At 42.2% G+C, this 19,471-nt stretch overlaps 1 protein-coding gene and 1 non-coding gene across 4 annotated transcripts in view; both read right to left on the reverse strand.

Moving 5' to 3' along the window:
- Positions 1–11,380: 11,380 nt before the first annotated feature.
- On the reverse strand, positions 11,381–11,483 carry LOC113594184 (small nucleolar RNA U13). Its single transcript, XR_003414513.1, has one exon. It is a non-coding gene; the product is annotated as a small nucleolar RNA U13 (small nucleolar RNA).
- An 801-nt stretch (positions 11,484–12,284) lies between these two features.
- Positions 12,285–19,471, reverse strand: part of MOBP (myelin associated oligodendrocyte basic protein) — a 51,848-nt gene continuing 44,661 nt past the window's right edge. For all 3 annotated transcript variants that reach the window (XM_027040747.2, XM_015062784.3, XM_053221640.1), the window contains exons 6-7: positions 16,245–16,319; positions 12,285–16,134 (exon numbers count right to left, since the gene is read on the reverse strand). The gene's annotated coding sequence lies outside the window, so the exon portion shown is untranslated. The remainder of the gene's footprint in view (positions 16,135–16,244; positions 16,320–19,471) is intronic.

A 19,471-nucleotide genomic window follows, 5' to 3' on the forward strand; every position in this document is an offset into this window, starting at 1 on the left:
GCCTTTTCCATTATAACCACATCACTCTGAGTCTTTCTCTGCCACAAACCATTAAGACAGCATCTCCAGTCATTCCTCTAACCACATAGGCTATTGATGATTTTTAATCCAAAATGTGCTACCCAATGGCTGTTTTCTGGCTGATTTGGTTCAACAGCCCAGAGCACAAGGTAAAAAATTCCAAGCTTAGGGTTAGAATTTCTGTTTAGAACAAGTGACTTTCCTCCATTGAATGGGCATTGAATATACCTGGTCACAGTCTAAGTAAGTGATTAGGATCTCCTATAAGTGATTTGGATCCGAAGTGATTTGGAGTCTGGATAAAACAGTTAAATTGTACCTCCCCAACAAAAATGAAACTTCCTAGAAGTCAGGAAGCATATCTTAGTCATCTCTGTCCCTCAGAGCCTTTGTGCAGAGCAGGTGCTCTATAAACACTAATTGTATAAATAAATGAATACTTAATAATTATTATTACCATCTGGTTATCATTTTGTGTGCACCTACTAGATGTCAGGACCTTTAATAAACAGTTTACATTTATTACTTGGAATCTTTTCAACCATCCTCTTGAGAGGATAATATTTTTTTATTATACAGATGAGGAAACTGAGACTCAGAGAAATGATGTTCTCAGGGTCTCACAGATGAAAGTCATGGTGCTGAAACCAATCCCTCAACTGCTTGGTTCCAAAGCCCACATAGTCTCCACACCACCCTGAAAGTTGCCCACCACTGATGAGGGAAAAAAAGGCAACTTCCAAGCCTGTAGAAAGTATATCAGTAGCATCATGTTGGTATATAATCTTCAGAAATGACCAAATAATTCATGGTTTGGGACCAGGGCCCTCCTAACTGATCTCAGTATCCTGGACAGCTCCTCCTTCTATGTCATCTGCTGCATTTGAATAAGGAGAGCATAAGGGCTGGGAGAAAAGCACACAGAGCTGGAAGAACAAGAAGAAGGTTAGGTATGCACTCTGGAATGTAAAAACGTCACTCATGAGAGTGCCTGGCTGGCTCAGTCAGAAGACCATGTGACTTTGATCTTGGGGTTATAATTTTGAGCCCCATGTTGGGGCCAAGAGCAGAAAGAGGGTCTGTTCCCTTTCCCAGTTGTGTGCCCCAGGCCTGTGCTGGCTCACCTGGTCTGAGTGCTCTTAGAGATGATGGCTTTGGGTAGTTGTTCTCAGAACTACTTTATAATATAAAAAAGAAAGTCTTTGTAAGACTTACTATTTGATTTCTAGACTTTAATAACAATCTGTAGAAGTCTAGCTTTATTTAGAAACTGATATACATCTTCAATGTTTATTTTCTAGGAGTTTTTTCTTGTTTCTAATCCTTCCCTTCTAAGTCACCTTTTAGCTACAAAGGTTATAATCATCAGCAAAGGTCAATAAATTTTCACTGCATTCCAGATAACATCAATACCTTGAGAAAGAATTTGGCAGGAAGAGGACCTTTCCTTCCTGGAGAAGGAAATTCACAAATTAGCTTTTTTAAGGTCAATTAAGATAAATTGTTACTGATACATATTAGAGGGTTGACCACTGAGTGAATACATATCGATGGTATTCTTAAAAACAATATTTTGCATCTTTCCTAATCTACTCCTATAAAATGAGCAAACTCTGAGACAGCATATCCCAACCTGTGCTCCATGGAGTATTAAGAGATGTTATGTATAAAAAGGATTCTGTGGTCAAATCACTTTAGGAGATACTGTAGAAACTTGTTTGCTTGGAAAGGTAGAATCCTTACCAGAGTTTCCTAATATGCTACTCGGAACTATTACTCCCCATAAATGGAATACAGTTTGTCGTGCATTAGTCAGGGCTCTCCAGGAAACAGAACCAATGAGGTACATATGTATGAGAGGAAATAAATTATGAAGAATTGGTTCACAGGATTGTGAAGGCTTAGAAGTCCCAGGATCTGCTGTCTGCAAGGTGGAGACCCAGGGAAGCCAGTGGTTTCATTCAGTCCAAGTCCAAAGGCTTGAGAACCAAGGGAGCAGATCATGTGTATCACAATCTGAGGGCCTGAGATGAGATGAGATGTCCCAGCTCAACCGTGAGGTAGAAAAAAGAAGGGCAAACTCCTTCTTTCCCTGCCACTGGCTCTTTCTGAGCCTTCAACAAAACGGATAGTGCCCACCCACACTGGGAAGGGCAATCTGCTTTCCTGAGTCACCAGTTCAAATACTAATCTCACCCAGAAACACCCTCACAAAAACGCCCAGAAATAATGTGGAAACTGGACACTCCATAATCAGTCAGCATAACACATAAAATTAGTTTTTTGCCCCAAACTATTCAACCACAGAACCAGTCTATTAAAATTGAGTGAGGTGAAAGGCTGGCATTTTTTCAAATACCTTTGAGAAAGGTGTTTTGGTTCCTTGAATTTTAATGAATTTCTTCTCAGCCCACAGCATCATTGGCATTGTATTGGTGCTCTGGCAAAGCACTGAAACAAATTCGATAAATGTTGGCTAAACACGTTCTCTTCCTAATCCATCAGGTTGCCAATTGGCAGTGAATTTCATTTGACAACATCAATTACCTTGGTATTTTTCTTCAGTTTGATGAAAGCTTGCGCCACATTTTTGGCCTGGGGTGCAATCATTATTTAAGCTCTCTGTGGACCACTCAGAAAACACTTGGTTTTCTCTTTTCCACTTGGTCAGTTTCTGCTTTTATGTTCATTGTTCCTTTCTTCTGCGTTTCTTTGGATTACCTGTTTACTTTTGAACATTTGAGTAAAGTGTTTATTTCACTTACTTTCATTCTTTTTTTCTTGAAATTAGAGTTTAAGGCCTACTTAGCTGTATCCCTTATGATTTGTAGTATTTTTATTGTTTTCTCAAAACACTGAAATTTTGGTTTCTATTTCCTCTTTAACCAAAAATTGTTTGAGAGAGATATGATGGTGGTGGTATTTTTTTTTTTTTACTTTAAAAAAAATTTTTTTTAGCAGGCTCTACCCCCAATGTGGGGATCCAACCCATAATCCCTAAATCAAGAGTCACCTGCTTCACCAACTGAGTCAGCCAAGCACCCTCCTTTTTTAATTTTTAAATTTTATTTGAGAGAGAGAGAGCAGGGGGTGGCAGGGGAGGCAGAGAGAGAGAGAATCTTGAGCAGCCTCCATTCCCAGTGTGGAACCCTACACAGGACTCAATTCCACGACCCTGGGATCATGACCTGAGCTGAAACCAAGAGTCCAATGCTCAACCAACTGAGCCACCCAGGCTTTAAATTCTTAATTTTATTTTTAGTAGGCTGTGGTGGTATTTTTAAATTGGAGGAGTGCCTGGGTGGCTAGTTGGTTAAGTGTTAGACTTCGGCTCAGGTCATGATCTCACAGTTTGGGGGTTCAAGCCCCATGTCCGGCTCTGTGCTGACAGCTCAGAGCCTGGAGCCTGCTTTGGATTCTGTGTCTCCCTCTCCCTCTGTTCCTCCCTGCTCACTCTCTGTCTCAATCTCTCTCTCTTTCTCAAAATTAAATAAGCATTAAAAATTTTTGATAAATAAATAAATAAATAAATAAATAAATAAATAAATAAATTGGAGAAGGAAAAGGTCTTTCTGGGTTTCATCATTATTAATCTTTTTCTTTTTTTCTTTTGCTTTTTTTTGTTTCTTTTGCATCGTGGAACTTATGGATTGTTTTCCAGCTTTAGCGAGGTATACTTGACAAATAAAATGCAAATTATCTTTAAAGCATACAGTGTGATAATTGGTATATGTATACATTCTGAAATGACTCCCACAATCAAGCTAATTAATATCTGTTACCTCACAGAGTTAATTATCCCCTCTTTTTTTTTTATGAGACTGTTTGAGATCTATTATCTTAGCAAATATCAAGTCTACAAAACAGTATTATTAATTATAGTCATCATGTAGTACATTAGATCCCCCAAATTTATTCGTCTTGTAACTGGAAGTTTGTATTGGCTAACATCTCCCCAGCTTCCCCACCCTCCAGGCCCTGGCAACCACCATCCCACTCCGTTTCTATGAGCTCGATTTTTTTTTCCACATATAATGTGATCGCACAAAGTATTTATTTGTCTTTCTCTGTGTGGTTTATTTCTCTTAGCATCATGGCCTCCAGGTTCATCCATCTTGTCACAAATGGCGGGATTTCCTTCTTTTTATGGTTGAATAATATTCGTGTGTGTGTGTGTGACATTTTTATATACATCCATCCATGGACAGACACTTAAGTTGTTTCCATATCTTGGCTACTGTGAAGAATGCTGCAACAAACAGGGGAGTACACATCTCTTTGAGATGGCGATTTTGTTTCCTTTGTATATATATTCAGAAGTGGGAATGCCAGATCATATGGTAATTCTATGTTTAATTTCTTGAGGAAGCTCCATACTGTTTTCCGGAGTGGCTGTACCAGTTCACATTCCCACCAACAGTGCACAAGTTTTCCCTTTTTTTTGCAACCTCACCGATATTTGCTATCTCTTATCTTTTTGAGAATAGACATCTAACAGGTGTGAGATAATATCTCATTGTGGTTTTGATTTGCATTTCCCTGATGATTAGTGATGGTGAGCATCGTTTCATGTACCTGTTGACCCCCTGTATGTGTTTAGGAAATGGTCAATTTTCTTGATCTTCCATAGTCACCTATATTTTCAGGAATAATATCTGTCAATTACATCCATACGTGACAATGACATCTATCTCACTAATTGTGTTAATAAGATTTCTATACTCCGGCTTATTTCTTCTGCCTACTTGTTCTGTTATGGATGAGAGAAGTCAAAGCCATCTACTATACTTTGATCATTATTTGCTTTCATATCCTGTAGTTTCAGTGTAACAAATGTTAACGTTATATTGTTTTGTGAGTAGATATTCATTACTTTTGAATCAAGCCCACACTACTGTTATATAAAAAGCACTAGTCTCACTTAATACTCTTTGGCATGAACTAATATTCTTGTTTGATATTGAGATCGTGACAGTGCTGGTCTTTTCTCAGTCGAGGTGGGGACCTGTTTCAGTGTAACTTTGCCCTTCCTTTTATTTTTAGTTTTTCTGAATCGCTCTATTTTCGATGTTTTGCTGGTATAGTTTGCTTTGTGATTTAATCTGAAAATATTTTTTAATAGGTGATTTGAACCTATTCACATTTAGTAATATAAGAAGTATACCGGGCCTTTGCTCTATTTTATTACTAAACCTTCTTGAGTTTTGCAGTTTGCAGTTGTTAATTGTTGGTGTGTATTTCTTCCGCAGAAGGTTTGTGGGAAAGATGAGGTGACAGTGGTCTGACCTTGCCCCTCCCTTCTCGGGGATGCCTGAGGCCGTTTTGACTCCGGCTGGAACTTACAAACGTTCGCTGATGGAATTTACTGATTAAAAGGAAAACGAGGGTGTGTTGGAGAAGGTCATGGAGAGATTAGAACTGCGGGCTGACCCGTGAGCTGGACCTGGGCACTCAGAGTTCCTCACCCCCCACCCCCGTCCTCGGAATGCGCTTCTCTGTGCATTTCCTGCTCCCAGACCCTGCGCCAAGAAATAGCGAGGTGGTATTGAGGACACCTGCAGGGTACGTGTGACCAAACCCAACTAAGGCCTCTCTCTGTGTAAGCTTTTAAGGTTTGGCAAGCGGGCGCAAAAAAATCCGTTCGTCTTGCTGCCTACCAAGACAAGCCTCATTCGTTAAGTTTCCTTCCGTATTAAAGCAGCCACCTACCAACCTGGAGTGGCTGCCCTGCCTCTTGCTTTCTCTTCTCTCCCTGCCCTCTGCATTCAGGGCCCAGATCTACAGGAAGTGCATTGTTGACATCCGCTACCAGAGGGCCACCTTTCTACTCACTTCTCTCTCTCTCTTTTTTTTAAGTTTATTTATTTATTTTGAGGGGGGAGGGGGGACAGAGAGAGAGGGAGAGAGAGAATCCCAAGCAGCCTGATGCTGCTCAAACTCACCAACTGTGAGATCATGACCATTCATGACCGATAATGACTGATCATGACCCATCATGACAGAGCCGGAGTCGGACGCTCATCCAACGGAGCCACCCAGGCGCCCCTCTACTCACTTCTCTCCAGCAGCCTCTGTGCTTATTTCGGTTGCCTTCGCAGCCCCAATTTCTTGAAATTTAGATCTTACTTGTCTCTTTTATTTGCTTAGGTGATATTTAACACGTTCCCCCCTCATCCTTCGTTCTCATAATACACAAGACAAGATCACCCTCTCACACAAACAAGCTCATATTGGAACTGCAGGTATATTTTTCTTTAAGGAGATTTATTTTGATTTTTTTTTTCTTTCTCAGAAGTTCCTGAGTAGAAACCCAATTATGTGGCTCTCATAGAAGACTTGGCTTTCTCTCAAAACAAAACAAAATAAACACAAAAGGGTTGGCTCTCTCTTTGGGAAGGGAGCAAAGTCTTCCCATTACCCTCCATCTGAAATTGAGCAGGCATTGCTAGGAATATCAACCAGGACTTGCTTTAACGTCCCTGGACCTCACTTTCTTCATTCAGGTGTTGGAGATTACTCAGTAACAACAAACAAAGCTTTAATTCTTTTTTCAATATTACACATTAGTCTGATACATGAATTTCCATTAATTAACCTGACAAGTTTTACTAATGAAATTCAAGTCAAGAAATCTCGTTTTCTTTTTTTTTTTTTTTTTTAATTTTTGAAGTTTATTTTTCCTTGAGAGAGAGAGGGTGTGCACAGGCAAGTGGAGTAGGGACAGAGAGAGAAAAAGAGAGAGAATCACAATCAGTCCAGGGGCTCAAACTCCCAAACCGCAAGATCATGACCTGAGCCAAAGGCAGATGTTCAACCAACTGAGCCACCCAGGTGCCCCCAAGTCAAGAAATCTTTATTCAAGACTGAAGGTAGAATGAAGAATAACATTTCAAGGGAAACGAGAAAGACCCTGCCTTTTTTTATATGGAATGTTTATAAATACAGTGATTTTTATTGGCTCTGTCTTCATGAAAAAAATCCGTAACTACAATTCCAGATAAGCATGGATGTTCCCTTCCTCAGTCATCTACATCTATAATGTGCCTGGTCTCATGAAGGGTATCCGGTTACCCAGATTACAATTATAGAAATATCAATAAAGAAGTGAGCAACGTCCAGGGTGCATCCTAAGTCCTGTACGATCCGGCACGTTACCCATATGTAGCCCTTTCTTCAAAACCCAACAACCTACTATCTCCCCATGTTCCCTTCCACAGATGGATGAAGAATCAGGCATCCTCTTATACTTCATCATACATTCTTTGTACCGTCACTCACGTACTTAATTTCTTTCCTGCCACCTGCCACAGACCTAAAAGAACAAACCCACTCGATGAAGTAGAAAACTATAAATACATAACAGTTGAGCCCTGGAAAACTCAGAAAAGCAAACTGAAGAAGAAAGTTAAAGCACGAAGATGCAGACTGTTACTCATCAGAAGGGGACCGTGGCAGGGACAGTTTATTGTTCATCAAAATCAGGTTTTCTTCTTGGGCACACGTCTAACTTGCCTTCCCCAGCCTCCTCTGGGTTGCAAGAGCTGTGGTCAGTGTCTGGAGTTAGGCAAGGTGGCAAAATCAAGAACCTCAGGGGATGGCAGGTCAATACGGAAGTCAAGAAAGCCAGGGTCGGGTCTGCTGGGTTCAAATCCCAGCTTCACTCCTGACTAATTACGGAACCTTGAGTGACTTATTAATGTCTCTGGGCTGATTTATTTCTTCTCCTATAAAACTTGGATAACAAAGCTATGTGTCTCAAAGGGCTGTGTGAAAATTAAATACAGCTAAAGTTCGGTATCTGGCCCATAGTAAGCCATCAATAAATGATGACTTTTTTTTGTATTTAAATTAAGATGAACGAGACAGATGATGGAGCATACCTGGGGAGAATAGGCTGTGGCCCAAATCAGGAGCAAGGCCGGAAGGTGTGAGAAGCAGGGTTTTGGCCAGTACAAATTCCCATGTGAAGCTGGGGCCTCTGATCTTTGGTCTTGCTCCAAAGAGCAGACCACGTAGGAGCAGCATGTAGGAGCAGGTCAGCCACTTCCACGGGGGAGGGGACAGCAACAGCGGGAATCACCCGTCCCTGAGGGAAGGAACCCCAAGGCCTGGCAGCCTCGGAGGCGGACACCAGGCAGCATCAGCTCTCTGAGATTTACCGGGAAAAGAGGGCATGCCCATGTGTCAGAATCTCGGATCCTCTAAATGTCAGCTATGTGACTTCTGGGCGGGTCTCTGGACCTTCTTTTCTTCTCATCTAAAATATGATGTTTAAAGAGCTTGAAGTATGACTAAGTAAGGTAGCCTGTCAGCTTATGAAATACCTGATAGGGCGTAGCTCAGTAAATCCTTAACACATGTCAGTGAAAGGGGAGAAATGGTGGCTATATGGTCTGTGCTGATGGGTAAGTGGCTCGGCCGGGCATGGGAACGATCGGTTTGTTCTGAAAACCACATTCGGAAGCATTACTCATTGTGAGTAAACACTTAACAGTGTCCAGTGTGTGCTGAGTTGGCTCTGACGTATAAATACATTTAAGACTCTGTGAACGAGTGTGTGCTCCATCCAGTGGGGCAGCCTCAGACCCTCCTGTTTCCTCAGCACTATTCCCCCTGTTCTCAGGACTGCTCTTGGCCATGGTCTGGGACACCCACTTCCTCCCTGCTCCAGGTGTCCCCCCATGGCCTCCATCATCGCCTCCTCTGCCCACTGTGCTATGGCTCCCGGTTCTCAGACGGAAGCTGTGGTCGTTGTGTTTGCATTCTCTTTAGGTGGAGCTTTCAGTAGTTCCAATCTGTGCCGGATCCTCCTCTGGAAACTTCCCAAGGGCTGAGCCCTTGGGTAAAATGAACATCTGTTGCAGACTTTGCGAGGAAACTCTAATTCCACAGAGTGGATTATCTCCCCCTTTGCTCCTACATGCATCCTACATGCTACCCATGCTGAATCACCTGGAGATCCCTTTCATGGTTCCGTATATACAGCATGACCTCGGCTTGGAATGGTTGATCCCTGGGAATGGTACAGATGGGGTAGATGGATCTTTGTGTCATTTGCGGGTGAGGAAATTCGAGTCCAATGAATGAATGACTGTCTACTCCTTCAACATTAGCCTCCATTCCCTCATCATCTCTTTCCTGGACCTTCAAAACAGCCTCCTAGATGTTTTTTCTGCCTCCCTCCCTACTCAAAGTTGTCCTCACGATCTCCAGAATGATGTACCTTACTAAAGCATTCTTTTTTTTTTCATTTTTTTTTACATTTATTTATTTTTGAGAGACAGAGACAGAGCACAAGTCGGGGAGGGGCAGAGAGAGAGAGGGAGACACAGAATCTGAAGCAGGCTCCAGGCTCTGAGCTGTCAGCACAGAGCCCGAGGCAGGGCTCGAACTCACAAACTGTGAGATCGTGACCTGAGCCGAAGTCGCACGCTTAACCGACTGAGCCACCCAGACGCCCCCTAAAGCATTCTTAATGATAGAAAGTGTCTCGAACAGTGGGCCAGGAAGTGTGGCTGCCAGTGAAGCTTTTCTGAGAGACTCATGGCAATTCATCTACCCTCTCTGGAGCTCGTTTTTTTCTTTCCCCTGTTAAATTAGGCTCGTTGGACTATAGACTGATGTCTATACTCCTTCTACAGGTCTGTGGTTCTAAGGAATTGTTTTAGAACAGGAGCTCTCTTACAGACTCAGATGACGCCTATGCATGGGAACATTTCTTATTCCAAAACTTCACCCACTCTTGTAAGAAACTGTAGGATCCATTCTGTGTTACACTAATATTAGTGAAGAATTAATTCAAGCAAAATTCTTTCTGCAATATAAGAGAACAGAGAAAGATTGACCCACGATGAGAGAGATGAGTAATCTGGTCCACTTGTGCCTTGGGATGGGGGCATGGAGGCCCATGGGTATTAGAATTTAGTCAGAGGAGCAAAGCCAAGCAGATGGCCCAGATCCTCAGTGCCAAGTAGAAGCCATGGCCCAGGACCTAGAGGGAAAGCCACAGCTGGGCCACAGAAAGGTCAGATAGTGATGGCAAGAACCAGGAAGCAGTGGGGCATCATCAAAAAACTACATAATATAAACCCATTCAGTATGAATAGAGAAGCAAAGAAGGGAAGTGGGAGAGTGAGGGTAGGAATGAGTGCATTTGTAAGTAGAGCATTATTCGAATTATCGATTCACCAGCCTATGACTACAGAAAGGAGACAGCATTTACATATCTGTTCCAAAAACAACTTCAAGTCCCCAATCTGTGAAGCAAAGAATTTGAACTCTTCAAAATAGCCCTAAGTTTTTCTGAGTGTACATAATGGGGCTGACAACCCAGCCTTGCTCAACAATCACCAATAAGTCAGCCTTTTCTTCTCTTCAAGTTGCTGTTCACCGCCTGCAAATGTCCCTGTTTCTCCCGCTTATAGAAGGCCTAGGGAAAGAGCCTTCTGGATTTTTTTTTCACGTACATCCATGCAGTAGGTGTTCAGTGGGGTCCAGAACAATATCCCTCAAATTGCTACACGTTCTGTTCAGTTATTTAAAGAATCAGTAAAGGAGGGATGTTCATATGCTGACAGCCTCCCTTTTTACCCTCTCTCCAGGAGTCCCACTTGTCTCTCAGAGATGGTGGGAGCCAGGACAGTTTATTTAGAGCAGTAGTCTTTCTCCATTACCATGAAGCCCATCTGACTTGTAATCCTGACGGTGACCCCCATGGCGGAGAAGTCTAAACAAAGAGAACCTGCCAATCCCAAGTCATTGACACTGACCATGGATGGTGCCCACAGGCTTGAAGCCCCCCTCCTTGGATCTATGTGTTCTACAAAGCCAACACCCTCTTTCCTTTGTTCCTCCCTTAATCCCACTGTGTCTTCACCGGGTGGCTCCATCACACATCCATCAGACTGTCCCACAGCGCTGCTGACTTCTTGCCCAAAGCACACCTCCATTACCACCTCCTTTGGGGAAAGTGGTTTGACCCCCTACTTGCATATTGCAGGCAACTGTGCCATCCTTTCTTGATGATAAATCTGTTGTTAGTTGGTCCTATTCCAATTTTGCAGAATAAACCACAGTATGTGTCTCAGATACAAATTTTGCTAAGAGCGGGATGTTATCAGAGGCACCAACTGGTGTCAAATGACCTTTTCTTCACTGGTTTCATCGTACCTTTAATTCTTAGTTACAGACACATCAACCCTCATGGTGTTGACCCATTTTCCACTTGGTTTTGGTACTTTTGGTTGTTTTTAATGCAAGAGTCTTTTCCCTCATATATTTATGACCAAACTTACTCCTTATCATTGTACTTTCTGTTCCTTCACTTATTTCTTTTCCTTCTTTCTTTATTTTTTTTCCACATCAGACGGGTAATGTGCCAACATCGTAACAAGGTTTAAGGGAGGCACATGTCACACAACGGCGTGAACATCCAATCGTCACACTATGAACTACAAAAGGATCTCTTTTCCTTCTTTAATTTTAAAATCTCCTTAGAAAGAAAAGCTCGGTTAAAATTTACATTTTTATGGCATATTTTCCCTTTAATTTATCATTTTCCTTTTTAAATACCTTTGATACTTTTTTACCAGCATGCTTTTTTTTTTGTTTGGTATTGCCCACTCAAAATTTTTTGTTCATCAGTGTCCATTTAACGTTTTGTGACACCTGTAGGATTTTCTCCCCTTCGGGTGAGGCTTAGTCAGGTAGAGAAGCTGGCTCCGATTTGCTATCCAAGGCACATAGCCACACGGTAATAAAAGTGATACAGAGATAGGATGTAGAGCCCCTGCCTGTGCACAGTGAATCCTTGTTGGATAAATGGCCAGCACAACATGACATAATTTGCAATAGTGCACATATGCTGGCTAGTTGATAAAACTTCGTGTGAATTCCAGGGGATGCCTCTATCCACCGTGCAATCGCTGCTGGCAACGCTTAGGGAAGATCGTGATTTACTACTGGAAAGATGAGGCAAAGAACTCTTACAGGTCATTGCTGGAATATCCAGAAATCCTGGTTCTCTCCAATCTGCTGGCATCCTTGACTAATCAAGCCAACCGCATCTCACGGAGATCTTTGGCACACTGATAATGTCCTGCGATACCCCTTCTGACACCCTCCTGCTACCGGCCCATCTCTTCATAGAGAAAACCAGCATCTGGCATTTTCCAACTGTTGGTTTTAAAACCTCAAGCGTAGGCCTCACATAATTTGTAGTCATCAGCACACAGCTTTTTAAGTAAACAATTTCAGAGACCAGGTATGTTTCTCAGCCAGTTCTGTTTTATCTTTTTTATTTATTTATGTATTTTACATCATTATGGACTACAGTTCTCTGATACCCTGAGGCAACCTTGTTTTCTTTCAACATCCAGGAGCCGCAAACTAATCCTGATTTTTTTCCCTGCCCAGAAATATGAAATCAACTATCCTCCAAGGGCATTTGTTTTTTTCACTGGAGAATAGCTTTAGAAGCCACAGGCTCTAGCTTTACAAATAAGCTTCTTCCACATCCTCACTGGAATTTGGCAGGATGATAGCAAAAATGTCCAACAGCGTGAATCACTGTAGGGACAAAACAGATAAAGCCTCCCTTAAAAAATGCTTATCATTCTTATTGAGATTTCCAGTTCACCTCTATTTTAATAAGTTCTTCTTGCCCTGCCCTTACAGAAGAGTTTATTAATCCATTTCATTTGTTCAACAACTAATTTTCCTTGTTTGTATTACTATCAACGTAATTTAATTTTTTTTAATTTTTTAATGTTTACTTATTTTTGAGAAAGAGAGAGAGAGCGAGCCAGTGGGGGAGGGACAGAGAGAGAGAGAGGGAGACACAGAATCCGAAGCAGGCTCCAGGCTCCGAGCTGTCAACACACAGCCCAATGTGGGGCTTGAACTCACGAACCGCGAGATCGACTTGAGCCGAAGTCAGACACTCAACCGACTGAGCCACCCAGGCGCCCCTCATCAATATTAATTTTTTCAAAACCCACCACATTCTCATACCAAACCATGGGTCTAAATTGCGTTGTCTCCCCCAAGTTCAGAAGGCTCCATATTTTTTCTTCTGTCTTGAACCTCAGCTCAGCCGCCCCGAAACTGGCTTCACGGTAAGCAAGTGCCATTGCTTCTTGGGTCATATTGACTTCACACCGACATCTGGAAGGGAAGAAGCCCTAGCCTTTGTCTAGGAGAACACCAATGAAGCAGAGTTCCGAACACTCAGTGTGATACATCGATACCCCGTTCGCATAATAAAAGATAATAAAATGCGGAAGATACACAAATACCGCTTCTTAAAAAGAAATCCACTGTCAATAATCACCATTTGAGCTCCCAACTTGAATTTATTTTATTTTCCCTTTATATATTTTTTCTTTCACTAGTGCCTTTGTCTATCTATGGGGCAGAAGTTTTAGTAAAAAACTGCAGTTTCACATACGCCCTTGGGTACATACAGTGGCCTACGCCAACTTACAAGGGTCGGCGGTATACATGGCTCCCGATTCTGCATTCAGTGACATCACGCGCATGGCTTGCAATCAGCCATGGTGGACATATTTCTGCCACGGAAATTGGCAAACGCTGCAAATCAGGGCTTTCCACCCAAAGAGCCAGCTGTTAAACATTTACCAGCACAACTCTGGGTTCAACTTTGGGACAATTCAGTTTTCCCCAAACCAGTCAAAACGTCAGAACATGAAATCAATTAACATACAGAATTATCAGAGTTAATATACCAAAGATTATGGTCAAAAATCCCCCACTCAGGAAGTTTACATAGAACAGCTTTTGGGGCTTTATGTAATTTTTTTTGCATATTCACTGCACGGTGCTTGCCAAAGCCAACCCTTAGAAGACAAAAAAATACAGTTGGATTATAGCACATTTTAGTTGTAACATCCATTTAGTTATCCACCGGTTTCAAGTAATTTCCAGATATTTTTCATCCATCCCCAGGGGGTTTTATTTCCACAACAGACAAACACAGAGAATTCGGTAATTTCTAGTTATAAACATTTCTGTGCTAATATCCAAAGTTTACATGAATTAATACACACCAATGTATTGGCTTCTCAATTTTGCATTCCTTTTTTTTTTAATTTTATTTATTTTTTTTATTTATTTTGAGAGAAAGTGAGAGACTCAGCAGGGGAGGGGCAGGGAGAGAGGGGACCAGAGGATCCGAAGCAGGCTCCACACTGACAGCAGAGAGCCCAATACGGGGCTCGAACTCAAAAACCGTGAGATCATGACCTGAGCCGACATCGGACGCTTAACTGACTGAGCCACCCAGGCACCCCAATTTTGCTTTCTGTAATAACTGTATCTTCTGGATGATATGGAGGATAGAGCCAAGCAAGCTCTGAGTACGAGGTCTGGCTTTGCCAAAATCTAAAATGGGCCGAAGGAATATTAAGTTTCCTTATTGGATCTGAGTGGGACTGGCCCACTAATTTGTCTGTCATGGCACCCCTTGGTGTCATTCCCAGGAATGTAATGGCCTCGCATATCTATCATTGAAAAGTGTTCATAGTAGAGGTTCTCATTTTGTTGTTCGTTTAGCACCTGAGTTTAGGCAGGAGAAACATTTGTACCTGAAGGCTCTGTGTAGTTCAATTCCCCTGCCTTGTTATTGCCACTTGCCCAGAGAAGTGGCCTCCTCTGGCCTCACCTTCCAGCTGCCTTGGGACAGCATGTGGCCTGATCCTTCTTTGTGGAGGTATGGGCTTCTGAGCTGTATCTCATTGGAGTCCAGCATTCTTCCTCCCTAATCTCTGGTTTCCCTCACCCCCCAGCCCCACACCTTGAGCAGACTTCCTCTGGCATTACCCCCGTATTCCCACTTGCCTTTGAAACTTGGCTGGATCGGGCTGTGCTCGCTCAAGGACACAGAGCCACGGCCTTGTTGGAGCTACAGACATCTGCCTGTGCTTGGCCACCCAGACCCCAGCACAAGACTGTTTCGGATGCCCTCACTCTCCTGTACTCTGAGCTTCCCTCTCCTAATACTGCCCATTTTACATCCCTCCACATTCTACAACATTCCATTATCTTCTACTATGCTTTCCCACCTATTACTATAGGAAGGTTGGGAAGGAGGTTATATTCTAACTCTACGCCTTTGTCCCTATGTCAGACACCTGCTGAAGCCACAGCACCAGCCAGGTCCAAAATGGACTCAGGGAAAAGGTTCTGTTTTCTAAGACCTGTGACCTTGGAGAGACCCGAGGCTGATCACTAGTCTCCCACTTATCCCTCCAAACACATTTGTGTCTGGCTAATAATGTTGACCGTTTCTATACAGGTTTTAATTTCTGTTTACTTAATTTTTGTTATTTCTTCAAACCAGGAATCATTTCAGATCTTCCTTTTGACTTCCAGGGGGATAGATATTTCTTGGATATTTCTTGGATATTTCTTGGATAGGTTTTCATTTTGTTGTCATTTTTTAAAAGTTGATTCCATTATAGAGAGCATTTGAGAGCTCATGGTTTCTGCTTACTATGGAAATATAGTACTCTGGGTGGTTAAAAAGTACACAGAGGGCATCAGATTGCACTTACCATCTACTATTTGCTTTTTCTATTCCTCATTTGTCTTCCAAATTTGTTTATCTGGTGTAGGTATATATGTTTCACTTTGTCTTAACTGCTGTTCAAAATTTTATTTATGAACATACCATCATTGATTTACTCATTCTCCTATTAGTGGACATTTTTATTAATTTCTTTCCCTTTCTCTCTCTTTTTTTTTGCCAATGGCAAACAAGGCTTTGCTGAACAGCTGTATGTGTGCCTCCTTTTCCTATAAATGCAAGTTTTCTCCAGGATCCGTACCTAAAATTATAATTGCTTTTTTAAAATAATTGCTTGATCATAAGTTATACAATATCCTGTTTTGCTAGCATCCCCAGATTGCACCCCAGAAGTACCACGATAATTTATAAATTTTCATCGATGGCTTATCAGAATTTTCCCCAAATCTTTGCCAACACTTGATAATTTTTAATTTTTGCCATTATGATGGTTATACAACAATCTCTCTCTTTTTTTTCATGCATCCCTGAAGAAAGATATGTATCTTCAAATTGAAGAAACTTGAGTCCTGAGCAAAATAAATAAAAATAAATCCGTATTTAATGACATCAGAGTGAAACTTCAGAAAATGAAAGACAAAGAGAAAAATCTTTCAAAGGGAAAATACGGTTTACTTACAATGGAAGGACAGGCAGACTGACAACGTATTTCCCATTGGCCGTCAGAAGACAGTAGGATGACATCTTCACAAGGCTGTTGGGGTAAAAGAAACCTGTCACACTAGAACTCTATATTATTCTCCCAGGATTGTATCTGCATGGCCTCGATCGGCCTCCCCCCACCTTTTTCAGAAACAGGTACTGCTCCTTGACCACGGTTGGGTAGGTGTCTGAAGCTGGGCAAATCCTAGAACCTCATGCCCTCTGGTCACATGATTGGGTCAAAGAGTATGTATATAAGCAAACATATAAGCTGCATCCTCTTTCTTTTGGTCGCTTCCATCTGAAAGGAAGCTTTCTGAGGAAGAGAGAGAGACGCACAACTTAAGAGGTTCCAGTCAGAGCTCATTTTTTACTTAAAAAAAATTTTTTTTTAAGTGTGCATTTACTTTTGAGAGAGAGAGACACACACACAGAGTGCAAGTGGGGGCCGGGCAGAGAGAGAGGGGACACAGAATCCGAAACAGGTTCCAGGCTCTGAGCTGTCAGTCCTGAGCCCGATGTGGGGCTCAAACTCACGAACGGTGAGATCACAACCTGAGCTCAACCAGGGTGCCTGGCTGGCTCAGTCGGTTAAGTGTCTGACTTCAGCTCAGGTCACGATCTCATGGTTCATGGGTTTGAGCCCTGGGTCAGACTCAGTGCTGACAGCTCAGAGCCTGGAGCTTGCTTCGGATTCTGTGTCTCCCTCTCTCTCTGCCCCTCCCCCACTTTGCTTGGTCTCTCTCTCTCTCAAAAATAATAAACATTTTTAAAAATTCATGCTCAACACGTTAATGCATCCCAAAAAGGAAAAGAAAATCCTACTCAAAAAAAAAAAAAAATTGGAGATTTCAAGAGGCACTGAAGCAAAGACTACCTCACAAGCCATTTGGTAATACTTAAATTTTGCCATCAAGTCTATTGTATTCTCTTTCCAAAGTCTTTCTCTTCATCCATCTTATTCCTTTGGAGTTTCTTCCTGCTTCTTCTGTCCCATAATTCCTGAACTCCCCCTGCTTTGTCCAGAGCCCTTTGGCTCCACAATCCTACAATCCTACACTAACATTGTAAACCCCACTTGGCAAGATAAAGTGTTTTGCTTTGCCAAATATCTCATGTTCCTCAAGGCCGTCCCACCTCAGGGTTTGTTTAGCCGGTGGGGGGGGGGGGGGGGGGGTGGTTACAGGTAGTGCATGCAAGGTTCTCTGTCCAGAGTATGGAACCAACACATCCTTCTCCCAGTCCAAAGTGCCTCCAAGTATTGTCCTATACCAATCAACAGGCCACCTAGACTCTAATCACAGTACTGAGGTTCCTGGAGTTCTATGTGACTAAAAATGCAAAAGCTGACCTCTGTCAACTAGCACCCTTTATAATATTCCTTCTGAAAGCTTATTTCCATGTATGTGTGCTAAATCTTTTAAACTCAAATTTTTATCTTCTTTAGTCCGCAAGGCAGCCCTGAGAAGGGAACGTTGGCTTAAACGACTTGTCCAAAGTCATGCAGCTAGTGAGAAACAAAGCCATGTCCCTGCTCAATTTCTTTCCTGCACACAAGTGCCCTTTCCAGAATCCAGTGTCCTTGCTCATTTTCCTGAAACTTTCTTCGAGGCACTGCTTTCAACACCAACAATTGGAAAACAGGCTAATTTACTATATTTGCTCTTATCTGAAGGTATTGAAATTTTGCAAAACAGCCAAGATGTAGATGACACGATAAGAAATACCAAGAAATTGAGATAATTTTTTAAAAATCAAGATATATATTAAGTCAGATTATACTGAGAGGTTAACGTATTCAAATGAAGTCTTACCTTATAAATATTAATTGTGGATAAAACCTAAATAAGAATACCCGTATACTATTGCTCGGGGCAGAGGAAAAATGATTTGGCCCATACCCATACACTTCCCACCGCGACACTATCAACCAATAAAGCAAGCACTCGTCAACACAGGGCATGCTCAATACACCTTGTGAACCCTGGGCTCCAGTCCCGGATGAATGGAAGAAACGGCAGCTTATACTTAGGTGAACTCAGTTATCCTCTGGAATAGTTGTGTGAGCTTGGGCTCTCATGCTCTGATGGTTGGAAATTTCATTTCTAAGTCTTTACTAAAATACTCAATAAAACTCTAAATGATATTTTTCTTCAATATATTTTCCTTATGTATTCGGTCAACAAATATTGGCCTTGTTGGCCAAGGACACTTGTGATGAGTACATTTGTCCCTGGACTTGAGGGCACTTTTATTTTGATCTCTTAGATACAAGCACAAAAGTGCTTACTGCTCCAAGGTCCCAAAGAAGGAGGGCTCCTAAAAAAACACGGGTGGAGAGCAAAGTCCAAGTAGTCGCCTAAACATTTTAAATGGGGACTCAGAATTTAAGACAAAATGAGTTCTATATCTAGGAAGAAAACACACACACACACACACACATGCCTGATTTTTCTCTGGTGTAAATAATGTCCTAGGTTAAACGGGTTTGTTGGTATAATGCACCCTTGTATGAGAAAGTCACTAGATTACATTGTTCTAAAGGAGTCATATCCCAGAGAGGGTTAAAAATGTTCAGAACACAGAGCTGCCTTAAGAAGCAGCTATATGAAGCTTTCTTGGGTGATGTATGTACATGAACGCTTTTTCATCTCACAGCAACTTGCATTTCACAAGTCAGAAAAGAGAGGAAATTGGAATGACATGCCAACCAAACCTCGTTCTGCATGGGTAAGAGGCATCACTAGGTTTACCCTTGCCACGGGGCCTCTACCTTCCACCTGCATATGATTTTGAGCAAGGGGAAGACAAGGAATGGAAGAGAAAGAAACCACCTCTCCCAAGGCACATGAAGCCACAGAAGGAAAGAAGCCACAAAAAGGGAGGAATCTCTCTCCCTCTCCTCTCCCACCCACATGCACATTTGGTGCGAAGTCCTTTGGACTCCAGAGATTCTCTTATTAGGACTCCAACAGTTCACCGAAGTGAAACTTACACCAGAAGAAAAGGGTGGGGATTGCATGAGAACCTGGGTTCAAGTATGTGACTGAGGACTTTTGGAGACATGAGACAATGCAAGTACCAGCAAATTAAAACCGCAGGGGAACGCAAGTTAAGGAGGTAGAGTCGGCCATGATGTAACCATCCCAACTCGGATGACCACATTTGCAAGGCCTGGTGGCACCACGCCATGTGGGAAGATGA

Source organism: Acinonyx jubatus, chromosome C2, assembly GCF_027475565.1.
Source record: "Acinonyx jubatus isolate Ajub_Pintada_27869175 chromosome C2, VMU_Ajub_asm_v1.0, whole genome shotgun sequence".
Lineage (NCBI taxonomy): Eukaryota > Metazoa > Chordata > Mammalia > Carnivora > Felidae > Acinonyx > Acinonyx jubatus.